This window comes from Neltuma alba, unplaced genomic scaffold (genome assembly GCF_004799145.2).
Source record: "Neltuma alba isolate B1F8T4 unplaced genomic scaffold, ASM479914v2 tig00011790_pilon, whole genome shotgun sequence".
NCBI lineage: Eukaryota > Viridiplantae > Streptophyta > Magnoliopsida > Fabales > Fabaceae > Neltuma > Neltuma alba.
In genome coordinates this window covers 139,384-154,371 of record NW_021636411.1, presented here as the reverse complement: position 1 = coordinate 154,371, position 14,988 = coordinate 139,384, and positions in this window count along the sequence as shown.

Below are 14,988 nucleotides of genomic sequence, written 5' to 3'. Positions count from 1 at the left end.
ACGGTGTTGTTTTGGCCTAGCCAAAATGCACCATTTTTGCTTTCTCCCCAATGAGGCGGGTTGACCTACCTGACCTATCTCACAGTCGTGACCCGGTTCGACGGTCCTTCACAGTCGCCGAATTCTACCATTTTTTTGGCCGCGACTCTAGTCCATTTCTATTGGCAAAGGCGCCATTTTTTGACTTTTTAACCACAGTTTTGACAGAATAATGCCCAGATAACAACAAGAACAAAATTTCAAACAACAACAGTAGCGAAAACAGCCAAAATGGAATCAAAAATCAAACTCTCATGCATAACTAGAGTTATGGTTTTCAGCCTCTCACAGTTCTGATAGAGATGGTGACATTGGTCATTAGAGAGTTGAATGTTCTCCTTCCTTCCATCCCAATAACTGAAAACACACCTCAAACACTCAAAAACATACAAAATAGCATTTTCAAAAGGACTTTTAAATGAAAAGAGCTAGAGTTCATATAACAAAAAAAATCAGACTTTAAAGAGAAAAGCACATACTGATTTTGGGTAACTAAATCTAATCAGATCCAGAAATAATTTCAGGTTAAATGACAAGAATGAATGCAGTTCGAAGATAAATAACGATGCATGATAAAGTATCTATCTCTGATCTTACTCATGGAACCTAATATAAATATGACGGTATATTCTTTTATTCCATATAGAGTCAGATCATCCTAGATAAAAACAAAACACATTAAATTAAGCAAAGATGCCTCAAAGAAGAACCTAACTTGGCTCTGATGCCACATGTAAGACAGATTCAAACAAATAATATATAAAACATATAATCCAAATAATACATAATGAATCCTCTTATAACAATACAGCAGAAGATTTTAGGATTAGAGTTATCTCTCGCCATAGCTATTGCTTAACTGATCTGGGATCCAAGATAGAAGATAAGGACTGTAAAACAAATTTGGGGTCATAAGAATTAATGATTCAGGTCTCTTCTGACTGGCAGAAAGGCACAGTGATGACAATTGGGAACAGCTGTCACCAGTCAAGGAACCTCAAGGAGTAGATAGGGTTTTTCTCTCACTAAATGCATCACTCTCAAATTTTCAGCCGTCAAAACCTTAATCATAAAAGCTCACCATCAGAGTAAAAAGTTATTGACTGAAAATAATAACCCTACTGGGCTTGGACCTTTTTTGACCACGGGTCATACTCAAGATATATTATTAATTTCTAATTAAATAACTAAATAATTTATAATAATAATAATAAAATATCTCACAACACCTACTCTCTCTCTCTGCGCCCTGCAAAAAGAAGATGCTCATAAGCGGGGTGATGCAAGAGGAGGTGCGTATATATTAGGGTAAACTATTCTAATGGATACAAAGGCCCAACTAGTAAATTTCTCATTTTCTAAATATTATATTGTATTATATCATATTATATTATATTATCTCATTCATATTTTTTTCAAAGAATTTCTTTTCCTTTCCCTTTTTATTTTATTTCAATTCATTATTATTTTTTATTATTTTTATTTTTACAAATTATATTTTGAATAAATTTGTTTTATCCAATTAATTATATGATAAACTAAATTTATTACTCAAATGTTAAAATAAAAATTTAGGAGTTACATAAAGCAATTATTCTAGGATTATCTTGAACCTTTTAATGGATTGATTCTTGTATTTGCCCTCTTTTAGTTATTAATGAAGTCTTAGTGTTGATTTTGATCTATGCTTATTGCTTCTAATTGTTTGGCTAGCATTTAGTTGAATTATTAACTTAGGTTAGATTTGAGAAAGCTTATGTAAGTGTAGAACTTGGTTAAAACCATGCTTGAATTGAAATTCACTTGATGAGTGGATGATTTTATTGGTTCAATAAAGATTGTAACTAATCTTGCACTGTCAACTTAAGGTTGGTGATAAAAGTTTATTTTTATTGAATGCTTCGAGAGGTTGGGCATTTTTAATGCAAACAAATATTTGGTTTTGACTTGAAAAAGCTTAACCAAATGGTTTTTTTCAAACCTTAGACAAACACTAGACTTTATTTGATTGGTAGTTGAGGGTGAATTAATTAAGTTTCATGAAATAAAATGGAGATAGATAATCCCATGTTTCTGCTACTCTTAAAGTTAAGTTTCACTTTAGTTTTTTTTTTACCAAATTGAAATTATTTAAGTTTTTACCAAATTTTCCTTCAAACAAGACAATTTTCACATGTTTCTAAGCTTAAAAATCAATTTATTTTCGCTTTAAGTCTTCATGGGAATGCCATTTTCTATCTACACTAATTTTGTGATTATCCGTGCGTTTGCGGTCATGTTGGATGGCCAACACACACAACATGTAACTTTTGAATCTAAAGTGTACTAAATAAAGAAAAAGATAAAAAAATTAGTCATTTATTAGGAGTCATGAATCTGCGCATAAGTGTATAAAATGCTAAAAAATTAGGAAGTTATAAACATTCACATATATTATTGAGGGTTAATATCGTTATATTTATAGTTTGATTGAATTTTAGTTTTGGTTCCTGTAGTTTTAAATCATGGTTTTTCACCTAATTTATTCCATAAAAAATATTAGTCTCTATAGTTTCACAAGGACATATTCTGAATTTAACAACGTTAACTAAGGCCTAAGGGCACCAAAACCAAAACTCATCAAATGTATGGGACCAAAATCAAAACTTACAGGAACCAAACCAAAAGTCATTAAAAGTACAGGGACCATAGCCAAAATTTGTTAAAAATATATATTAAAAAAAAGCAACTTAATTTTGGGATAGAGAACAAAGAAATTGATTTTAAATGAAAAAAAATAAAATCTGATTTTCGACATTTTGAATTCATGCTCCATTTTTTAACTTTCAAATCTACTTTTATCAATTTGAGAGGGTGCAATCATTTTTGGCGAGTGCAAATTTTCTTCAATTATCTGCAACATATTTTTAACTATATGCAAATAACTTTTGTATTAAAGACTATGGTATAAAGTTGGAAATATGTCACATATGGTTAAAGGCGAGTTGCACTTGTTTAGAATAATTGCACTAGGCCATTGGCCGTTTGGCCGAGTGGCGTGTGTGTGTTGGGTGCGTGTGTTGCGGGTTCAATCCCGCCTTGTTGTAACCCAAAAAAAAAAAAAAGAATAACTGCACTAGGCCTCTTTGGGGAAAAAAATGGTCAAATTGAGACTTTTATTAATCCATATAACTTAAATATCTCCTGGATATATTAGCCAAGCCGCGACATATTCTTATTGGCTCCTCTCTCATGGCACTGTTCATGTGAACAGTACATCTAATAATATTATATGAGGTAGGGGTGTTCAACCATCTTCCGTCTCAACATCGTGTCCTTGTCCCAATTATTTTGGGATGGGATAGTCCCTTCCCGAAAGTTTTTGAAGCGAGACAAAATTATTTTAGGATGGGACGAGACACAAGACAAGGGTGTTCCATCTTGATATATTATCTTTCTTTTTAACTTTTATAAATTTATTTGATTTATTAGTGTAATAATATTATGGTAGTAATATTTATCAATTATTATTTTGATTTTTTGTTTACAAGTTGTTCCATATGGATTATGTGATGTTCTTTTTAATGAACACTTTAAGTTTATCTAGTTTTTTTTCTCAAGATTATAAAAAATATTTTCTTCTTTATTGATTTCTAGTTACTGCCAATTTTTTCCTAATTTTTATCTATTTTATTTGCATAGTTTTTCTAAAAATTCTTGTACTCCATGCATAAGTTTTCAAATTAAGAAAGCCAAAAAATTCAACAAAAAAAAAAAGACAAGATGTCCCTGTGCCGTCCCAGCAATGTCCTGTCTCGAATAAGACGAGACACTATCGGGATAGGACAAGATATGGGATAAAGTCATCCCATCTTAATTATAGGGGCAAGACTAGGACGAGGTCATCCATGTCCTGTCCCGTCTCATAAATACCCCTAATATGAGACTTGTACTTTGGGTTTTGTGTGACTTGCTAGCATAATCATCTCAAGTTTGAATTTCAAATTTTAAAACTTTCTCCATCTCCATTGTTTGAAGGTCCCTCTCTCATTTTTTCCTTCTGTTATTCCCTAGGCAAATTTCTTTTTTACTCTATCTTTCATCTTCTCCCCCACCGAAGTCATAATGGAAAAGTGACCTCCATGGAGTCAAAGTCAAAAATCACTCCTCTACTCTTGCTGCTGGGGAATGGTTTGCCTTGAACCTTCTCCCTTTCTTCTTCTGGCTAGAAAAGAGGGAGATTAGTCTGGTCGTTGCTATTCCTAATTAATGTGAAAGGTCTTTCTTTACTCCCTTTTTCATTTTCACTAAACAACCTGCAATTTTTCTTCAAAGCAAAAGGATTTAACCATCATTATGAGTGATTCTTACGATCGTGGAATCTCAATTGATGAGATGGATGTGAACAGGAGAGAAGAGACGAGAATACACAGAAAACATTTGGAAACAAAGCAATCTAGAGGAAATAAGCTATATAAGTTTGAGCTTCAAAAACTCTATGATTGAGATCTTTGAGAGTGAATTCAAAAGGCAAAGATTGAATATGAGCCAGATGACTTTTCTAAATTCTAAGCAATGACAGACGGGGAGGGGACGAAACTGATAAATATGTCTCTTGACAACTTTTAATGAATATCCTATGTTTTTTCTGTTCGCCACTATTTCTTTTTCTTTCTCTACCAAAGGCATAGAGTTTAGGAGGTTTAGCTGCATTGATAAGGTATTTTCATTAAATGATGTTTTAAATTTCATGTCAACAATTCTCTTGCTGATTATATTATTGATTACATTTTTTTCTGTTTGATTCTTTATCAAATGTAAGTGCAATGCTTGGAGCAATAAGCCAATAATCAGTAGTCAAATGAGAACCCACTATCTATACAAATGATTATATAATTAATCTTAGTTTTAGTGCATCCTAATTTTACTTTTGGTTTACTCAGCACCATAAAGATTATGGTGCCCTAAAGATTGGGGTGGTGGATGTAAGTGTAAAAGTTACATTGGAGTGTTGAATGTATTGAAAAATAAGATTGGAGTGTTGAATCCACCATAAGAAAGATCAAGGGGTTGGACTCACCTGAAAAATATATGGGAAAATGACATTGAGGTCCTATAGAAGAGAAAATACTGCAAAAAGGTCCCTGAAAATCTGATAATCGCTTTGGAGTCGTAAAGGAACTTGCTGCAATAATGAAAAGATTGAGAAGACTTTATTGTCCTTGACAAGATACACTGAAAGCTCCCTACCTTCATTTGAATTTTTCGGTCGGTCTATTCGCACGATGCTTTCTTCTTCTTCCCCGACCCAAAATCTTAGTGACTCCAACCACGTTATTCTTCTTCTTCACTGACCCAAAATCTCAACTAGTCTAGATGCCTTCTTCTTCTTCTTCTCTTATCCAAAATCTTCACCACTCCAGATGCCTTCTTCTTATTCTTCTTCTTCCTTGACCGGAAATCTTAACTACTCATTTCGCATCAGGCGCTGGCAAAACGGAGTAATAGTTCAACATGTTCCTTCCCACTTGCTTGCATAAGTGAAAAATCTTCCCAAGTTTCACCATCATTGGAGGTGCTAGCCGTCGTCTAACTTGTGGGATGATTATGCTTTTTCTTCTTAGTAGTCAATGTGTAATTTTACTAAAGATTAGTTCTTGATTACTACAATATAGCTATGTTTTTGGTATTTGGTATTTGCATTTGGGTCCTTTGTTAATTGAAACCTGCCCAAGTACTTGCTCTGCTTGGGTGTTAAATTTTTGTTTTTCTTTTTCTTTTTGTTTCTTCTATTCAGCAACATTTGATATCCTAGAAGCTTGGAAATTTTAGAAGCATATGAATATGACAAAATTTTGTTTTTTTTCTTTTTGTTTCTTTCTTATTGTATATAGTGATGGTTCAATTGTGTGTGTTGGTGGTCATATAGATCATGCATGATATGAGAATAAGGTTTGAAAACTAAGTGATGAGAAACTTGGATTATGACTTGAAGTAAAACATAGGAGTTAATCTGGTTTAATTTGAATTATAGGATCTAATAATTGTTAATGCAAGTTAAATGGTCATTTTGAGTTGTAGCGGTAATTTTAAATAATGAACTACAATTTTATGTTATATGAATGGTTAGAAATATGTTTATGATGTAAAAGATTCAAAGGAATACAAGTGTAAGCATTTGACCCTTCAAAACAGAACCAAATGGGTCGTAAAAAGTATGTCTGCACTTGAAAGCCTCAAGGGATGAGTTTGAATCTGCAATTTAGTAGCAGCTAGAGAGCGTATAGGAGTTTCATTTAGTCAAGGATGGTAATTTTTGGATATCTACATAATATTGTATTAATTTTTGAATCTGGTCTGAAAAAGTTGTCATGGACCAATTCTTTATCAAATATGATGTTTAGGTGTTTTTCTAAACCAAATAAACTCCACTAAATCTAAAACATTGATAGTAGATGTACATGAGTATGCCTTTCGAAGAAGTTCTAATGAATATGATTTATTCTGTGGCATAGAATCTCTAAATGGCTTTTAGTACTTTTTTCCATTTTTTTAACAATAAATAAGGAATGTCATGTTAAATCTTGACTGCTTATTGATTTATCTAATTTTGTCACCGAAATTTTGTATATACTTCTGGCACCTTTTTGGTTTGCCAAGTTCTATTCCTTTGTGATAGGAATTAGCAAAAACCTTAGATAAGGCTCCACGTTTTGACTTGCCTTTCTTATATATATATATATATATATATATATATATAATCTTATTTATTCCTCCTTGACTTGTCTTTCTTTTATACTTTTTTATTTGATAATTTCTTCTTTCTTAAATCCTACAAAATAATAAGATATGAGTAAGTTTTTGGCAAGATAAGATTGTGCTTATGATGGGACTAATTCATTGGTTGTCAGAGATTTTCTTGTTAGAAGATTTTACTCAGTCAAAACTTTTCCATCTTGCTGACTCTGAAGGTAATAATCTAAAACAATGTGTGAATTTAAGAACAAAGAGGTATTAGACGCATTCATTTTATGAGTCAATTACGAGAAAAAAATAATTGGATGGGTATCTACATACAATAACTCTGAAGTACTACTTGTCGATTTTCTGTGTAATGTGTGGGAAAATAAAAAGAAATGAAAAAGACAAAGAAAAAGAAAAGACGAGATCTTGTGTAATTTGTAACCATAATTTTTGGTATTTTATTGGGTTCAAAAATTCAAATTAAAGGGATACTTGTCATTAGTTGTTGTGATCCTTGTCATTGCTTTCTGTAGATGACAGCTTTATTTACATCCAAGAGAAGATGTTTTCATAACATGCTTTGTACAGTTAAGCCACAATTCTAAGTAGGAGGACAAAATTGAAAAGGAACTGAAAAGGGCAAAAGTTTATATTCGATCAGATATATAAGTTTATTTGGTCTATTAAGTTATTTTATTGGTTTTAGTTTACATTCAAAAGTGTTTGATGCTTAATCTTTGTATTTTGTTTACAGGGACTTGTGGTTTAAGATTCCAGACTTCAACCAAAGTAAGAAGAGATAGATGTAGGCAAACATGTTTAAGCTACCAAGCTTGAACAAAAGCAAGAAGAAAGGATAGATGCAGATGAATATGTTCTTATGTAAATGAGTTTTTTGGAACATAAGCATGGCATTGACTGTCACATGATTAAGAAATCATTGTAAATGACAGCTTTATTTAGTAAATGGCAAGTTAAGGTATTTACTTATTAATAACTCATTTTGTATTAGTCCTTATGATCAACTAGAGCCGGGAAAACAGGCCGAGCCCGTCGGGCCGACCCGTTTAGTCCTTGAAATTATAAGGGCCGAGCTTGATATTTTTCTTTTAAAATGATAAATAAGCCCTGGAGGGCTGGTCCTGGAGGGCTGAGGGCTTAAAAGGGCCGGCCCTGCCTTTTAAGCCCTTTTATAATTTTTTTATTTTTTAAATTTTTTTATATAATATTAATGTTATTAATTTTTTACATTGTTAATAATATTTCAAATATTTAGTTATTATTATCATTTTAAAATTAAATTTAGTTTTAGACAATAATTTATCCAATTAAATTTTTAAAAAATGGGTTAATTTGGACTTTAATAATAATTTGATTTATATTATATGCGTTGATATTTTTAAACTATATATATTTGATAAGATAATATTTTTATACTTATATAACTTGTAATTCTATAATTTGAATTAGAAATTCATGAGTTTCAACAACAATGTTTCTCACATTAAAGTAAAATAATAGTTAGATTGCAAAATTTAAAAATAAAATTCTTATAAAGAAGAAAAACTTGATATTTTTGTTACGAAAGAAAAGCATACTTATGAAGAAAAGTAATTAATTATAGTGATGATGAAGTTTCAAAAGATTAATGATAATGTTTATTTATTGCACAATTGTATTATAGATAAAACTTTAAGATGTTGTTATCTTGTTAATGAATGTTTTAGATGTTCTTAGATGTTGATGAATATTTATATATGATGATATTTTATATTTGTGACTTAATTTTATTCATATTTATGTCTTTTATTAATAATTTCATTGGTTTATTTTTATATTTTTATAAAAAAATATGATAAATATAAAAATAGTATTTTTTCTTAAACGGGCCAAAAGCCTGCGGGCCGACCCTGGCCCTGTAGTTTAAGGGCCAGGCCTAGCAAATTGGGGTATTTTTAAAATTTTAGTCCTGGAGAGCTGGCCCTTTTAAGCCCGCCAGCCCTGAAGAGCCGGCCTGGAGGGTCGAGCCGGCTTTGATTCCCAACTCTATGATCAACATTTATTATATCAATGAAATCAATGACAAGTGAGGGTGGGTGTATTAATGGTGCACTCTCACTTGTTAATGTGAGTACCATCACTTGTTAATGATGATATTATCACTTGTCAATTTATATGAATGTATAAATTCGCTTTATTTTTTAAAAAAGTGTGATTTCAAGTTAATATATATACATTGACTTGTTAATATTGTCATCTTGACCTGTGATTTGGGGCATTATCACTTGCCAATTTATATCGTGATATAAATAATAATATAAGTTTGAAAAAAATGTGATTTCAATTGATATAAATTTCAATGATACGTTATGGCACTACCAGAAAAAAGGCTTTTAACGGCGGTTAAAAGTGGCTTTTAACGGCGGTTTTGAAGGCGTAGTTGTTAAAGGCGACGTTGAAAGGTAAGGAAAACACGGCGGTTTTTAACCGCCGTGGAAAGTCCACTTTTCACGGCGGTTAATTGTAGAACCGCCGTGGAAAGTCCACTTTTCACGGCGGTTAATTATAGAACCGCCGTGGAAAAGGGTTTTAACGGCGGTTATATGTATAACCGCCGTTAAAATTTTTTTTTTTTTAAAATTCTGTGAAATTTTCGTGTTTACCACCCTGCAGTTTACAGCTCCAAACAAATGTAGGCAGTGCAGATCACGCAGAACAAGATCAATTAGTTAGTTAATATACAGCAATGAAATTTTTTTTTACACAATTCGAAAATAGGGAAACCGGCCAATATAATAGAACTAAGTGGTTACCAAGGAACACGTATTGGCTAGGTCCAACAATTCTGAAATAGAAGTAACTACTTTGTACAATGGAAATCATGAACAATATAAGAGGGAACCGAGAGAAAGCATCTAACAATGAATTTTTTGACAAATAACCTATCTATTTGAAAGCTCAATTTCAATTTTTTCTACCAATGTTGTTGACAAAGTGTCCCTCATCAAGTTGATGTCATCCATGAGATATGGCGCAGTATTTTGAAATATCTGTTAATCAAAAATAACATAGTAAACTTAGTCAAAAATGTGAAATAAATTGAAGAACGTCATGCAACGTAACTCATCTTTACCTCGTCTAATTTCTCAGTCGTTCCTGTCTCAATTATGTCATTCATGTAGTGGATGACATAATATCCACACTCAACATGTCCTTGTTGACAACGGTGCTAAAAAAATAAGATATAAAATTGAATATTAGACATTATTGATTATAAACATTAACTTTAATTCATCAAAAAATGTTTAAAAGTTAGTTCAAAACAACATATACCTGTGGAAGAATCCATGTTGGTGCTTGTCTATTTTGTTTAATCGCCATGACATTAAAACTATGAAAAGCCCTATCAACATTATAAGAGAAAATGATATTAGAGCATGCTTGTATAAACTTCACAAGTAATAAATATATAAATAAAAACTAACGTGTCGATGACATCTTTGGTTTCTTCGGATGGACTTCCACAGAGTGAATCGAACCAGTAAACTTTGTTGTCAAAAGGGGCACAAACAATTAGAGTCCAATGATAACTGCAAAAGGCAAACCATGTTAATTATAACCCGACACATACAACTTGTATATCTCAAATACAATAATACACTTACCCTTCCACGTAAGGTGCAAAATATATTAGCTTTTTGGTCTGACTCATTGCGGTCATAATGTAAATTGACCTTGCTTCCACAGTATTAAATTCTTTCTGCACCCTTTGAGGACACAAAGCCATATGTTCTTTCAAGTCCTCCGTTTCGACAGATTTGATTAAAATGCCTGTTGTTCAAGTAAAAAACATTAGGACATGCATGAAGTATAATATGTAATAAGAAAATGATATTGTAACTTACAAAATAGCAAGCTGCATGAAGGCTATATCAAGCTCCTCAAAGTTGAGGAACTGAACGAGGTCCCTCTTGTCAATGGTGAAGTCGTATGTTATATCTGAACCCACAACCCCCAACGGCATCTTGAAAGTCACAAGCTTATCCATGTTTGGCACCATGGAATGAAGAACCTCCAAACTGGAATACATAAGCGCAACATCACTAGGAAGAGGCAAGAGTACAGGATCAGATGATGCGCTCGTTGTGGCCTTCTTTGCTGCCGCCTTCTTCACTATTGGCTTTGTAATAAGTCTCTTTGGCCACAAAATGAAATGTCCTTTAGCTTGGGCCAAGAGTCGAACCTCATCAGTAGGATTAGGCACTGGTGTACCCCCCTGACCACGAACAATCCTCTCCACTGTCACCCTTGCTTGATTGCTCGGAATTTTGTTGCCGTGAATCGTTGTGCCCATGAATGCTCAACCATTAGCAACATGAACAGGTGAATTTTCATAATCCACATAGAGAGAACACGGCATCCCATTGTCTTCGACAAGGTCAGGGCTAGGGTCAGGGTCAGACACTGTCAGTGGCTGTGTCTGATTATTACTGCCCTTTCCGCTTTTTATCACAGGTGAACCCTGAAACATAATATGAAATTAGTTAAGAAACATTAAATAAGTTTAAATGGATCAAATGAATCTTTAGAAGATTTAAAAAGATGTGTGATTATTACCTGGGAAGGTTCAGATACTCGGGGCATCTGGAATCCGCTCGTACCCATCATCATCAAAGTTTGTTGAAACTTGGCATCGAATTCATCACGTATCTTTTGCATCTCTGCCATGTGTTGTTGACTTAGTTCAGCTCGAACTCTCTCTGTTTCTTCTTGTAGTCGTTGGTCGAGCTCCTCTTTAGATACCATGTTAGCGGAGGATGATCTGGTGCTTCTTCGTGAAGCAAAGCCAAAAAATTCTTTAATACCAATCCCTTTAGGGGCCCCTCAGACTCTTCCGGGATGGTCAGCCTTTCCAATAGCAGTGGCCAAGATATCCATCCGTCCTTGAGGGATGAATGTACCTTGAGATAGTTGCTCCTCAAGTGTATCCTATATCATTAAAACAACAAATTCAATTTAAGATAATTGAAAAAAACAATTAATGAAGCATAATTCTTAAATATTACTTACAATCCTCTCAGCAACAGCAGCAGACTGTGGAGTAATGTATTGACCCTTTTTAATCCTCACCGCCTTCCATTTTTCTTGGCGAGAAGGACGCTCAATAGATGGCATGTAGCCAGTAGGATCTGAAGCAGCAGCCATCTGTGCATTCTTCAGTCGTTCCTCCATCATACTTCTTTCCAACCCACCATACCCTGCACGAGACATGGTATGTGGGTATACATTCTGCTCAGATATTTGTTTGTTCTTCTGACTCAATGCCTATGACAATGAAACCAAATCGACAAAATTAGTTTAGTTAAATAAAATATGACCTGATTAAAAATTAAGTTTGAAGAAACCAAACCTGAAATGCGGGGTCTTCACGTTGCTTCACAAAATTCTCCCATGCCTCATCACTAATAAACTGGTATCGTTCCTTAGGATGCACACCCTTTCTTTTTCCATTAATATAATGTGTTGTAAGCATGGACTTAAAATCCCTCCACCGTTCAGCAATTTGCTTCAACAGACGGTCTCTCATTTGTTTAGTGGCAGGAATATCAAATGTCAGCTGCATGCAATACAATAATAGCATAGAGTTATAAAGTAAATAAACAACTATAATTGAAACAAGTAGAGAAAACAATGCACAATATATCAATATATCCTCCTAAAGGTTTTTCTTCAAATCTTTGTCCACCTTCTTCCAGTTAGGAATGTCAATGCTAATTTTACTGTGTGCGAGATAACCCACATAACTAGTAAATTGAGCCCTATCCTTTCCTATAGGCTTCAGATCATCATCAAACTCCACTGTAATCCTCATAGGCTGTGTGCTCTCATCACGTAAAGCTAAATGCCTCATATGGGTTGGCCCTCTACCCTTTCTCCGGCTAGTAAAAGAGTTGTCATCACCAGAACCCTGTTGACCGGATCCGTCCATTTCCTGTTTAAAGAATAAGGAATTAATAAATGTAAGAATAAAAAATATCAAGTTAATATAAAACACTATATTATTAAGTATATTTAGCAAAAAAAAAATCAAAAAATTCATTTGAGGCTTACAACGATTATCCTCCCAAATTCCTTCACAATGATCATCTCTAACAGCATAGTCATCATCTACCAAATCTAATTCAACTGCTTTAGGTCGAGTAGCTGTGAAAGGCGGGGTTTCATCAAGATTAAGCTCTAAGTCACCATCATCTCCACCAACTCCTTGCCTTTTACCTTGAAGCACGATAGACAATTTCTTTTTTGCTAGATCGGGAACGAAGAACACTTGTTTTGCTTGACTTGCCAAAATAAATGGCTCGTCTCCGTATCCAAACCTCTCAAGATCGACCGAAACAAATCCAAATTCTTCATCCACTTGCACATCATTACTATTAACCCACTTACATTTGAAGACAGGAACTTTAAACTTGGTATAACTAACCTCCCATATCTCTTCTATTATTCCATAATAGGACATTGCCGCCAACATTGGGTTTCTGTCTTTAGAACTAGCAAAATGCATGGCTTCCGCTACTACCATCACCCCACTATTCTGCATAGTACTCTTATCGTCTTGGGTTTTTGTGTAAAAAGAATAACCATTTATATCATATCCACCCCAACACAAAACCTCAAAAGAAGGCCCTGCAGCTAGCCTCTGTATTGTCTCAGAAGGATTGCCATCTTTTAACACTTCTCGCTTGAACCACTTGCAAATGACTTATTATGTTCATTAGCTAGTTGCATGTCACTCTTTCTTGGATTCAAGTTCCTCAGCATATTCTTGTGAGCATTTAAGTACGGCAAAACTTCATCCGTGTTGTTTAAAATGTATAGATGTGCCTGCATTACAACTTCTCTTGACATAGACCTCACTATGACACCCCGTGTTCCCTTGCTTCTTCTCCCTTGATCATGTCGAGATTGAGGAAGACCAACTGCCTTTACCCTGTCAAGATATGCGTTACAAAACTCAACTGCCTCCTCAGCTACATATCTCTCAACAATTGATGCCTCAGGCCGATAAGGATTCTTAGAGTACCCTTTTAGGATTTTCATGTATCTCTCAAAAGGGTACATCCATCTTAAACACACAGGGCCACAAAGTCTTATCTCTCGTACAAGATGAGCTATCAAGTGGACCATAATATCAAAAAATGATGGAGGAAAATGCATTTCCAATTGAGAGAGGATCACATAACCTTCATTTTCTAATTCATCCAACTCAGCAGGATCAATGACTTTGCTGCAAATGGCACTAAAAAACATACAAAGTCTTGTAATAGTATTTCTCACATCGGTTTTCATAATGCCTCGAATAGCAAGTGGAAGTAATTGTTGCATCAACACATGACAATCATGAGACTTCATTCCCGTTATCTTCAAATCTTGCATTGAAACAAGTTTGCTTAAATTAGAAGAATAACCTTGTGGCACCTTAATAGTATTGACAAAACCACAGAAACTTCTTTTCTCTTCTTTTGATAATGTGTGCGCAGCTGGATGTAAATAAGCCCTCTTACCATCTCTTTCTTGTGGGTGAAGGACATTTCTTATTCCAATTTCGACTAAGTCTCGTCTTGTATTGATTCCATCTTTAGTCTTTCCACTTATATGCAAAAGTGTACCAACAAGACTCTCACATACATTCTTCTCCACATGCATCACGTCTAGACTATGCCTCACATCAAGACTTCGCCAATATGGAAGATCAAAAAAGACAGATCTTTTTTTCCATATATTTCTCTCACTGGCAGTCTTCTTCTTCTTCTTCTTCTTCTTACCGAAGACCACATTAATTCCCTCCACCCGCTGATAAACTTCTTCTCCAGTTAATGGTCTTGGAGCCATTTCATATTCTTGTGAGCCATTAAATGCCTTTTTCAATCTACGGTAAGGGTGATACCGACTAAGAAACCTTCTGTGACCAAGATATACTGTCTTCCTGCCATGTTTAAGTTGCATATAGTGGGTGCCTTCTTCACATATTGGGCATGCTTTATGCCCCTTAACACTGTATCCAGACAAATTTTCATATGCTGGAAAGTCATTTATCATGGTGAAGATCATGGCACGTAAATTGAAGGTCTCTTGTTTATATGCATCAAACACATCAACACCTTCCTCCCATAATTTCTTCAGATCCTCAATCAAAGGTGCCAAATACACATCAATATCGTTTCC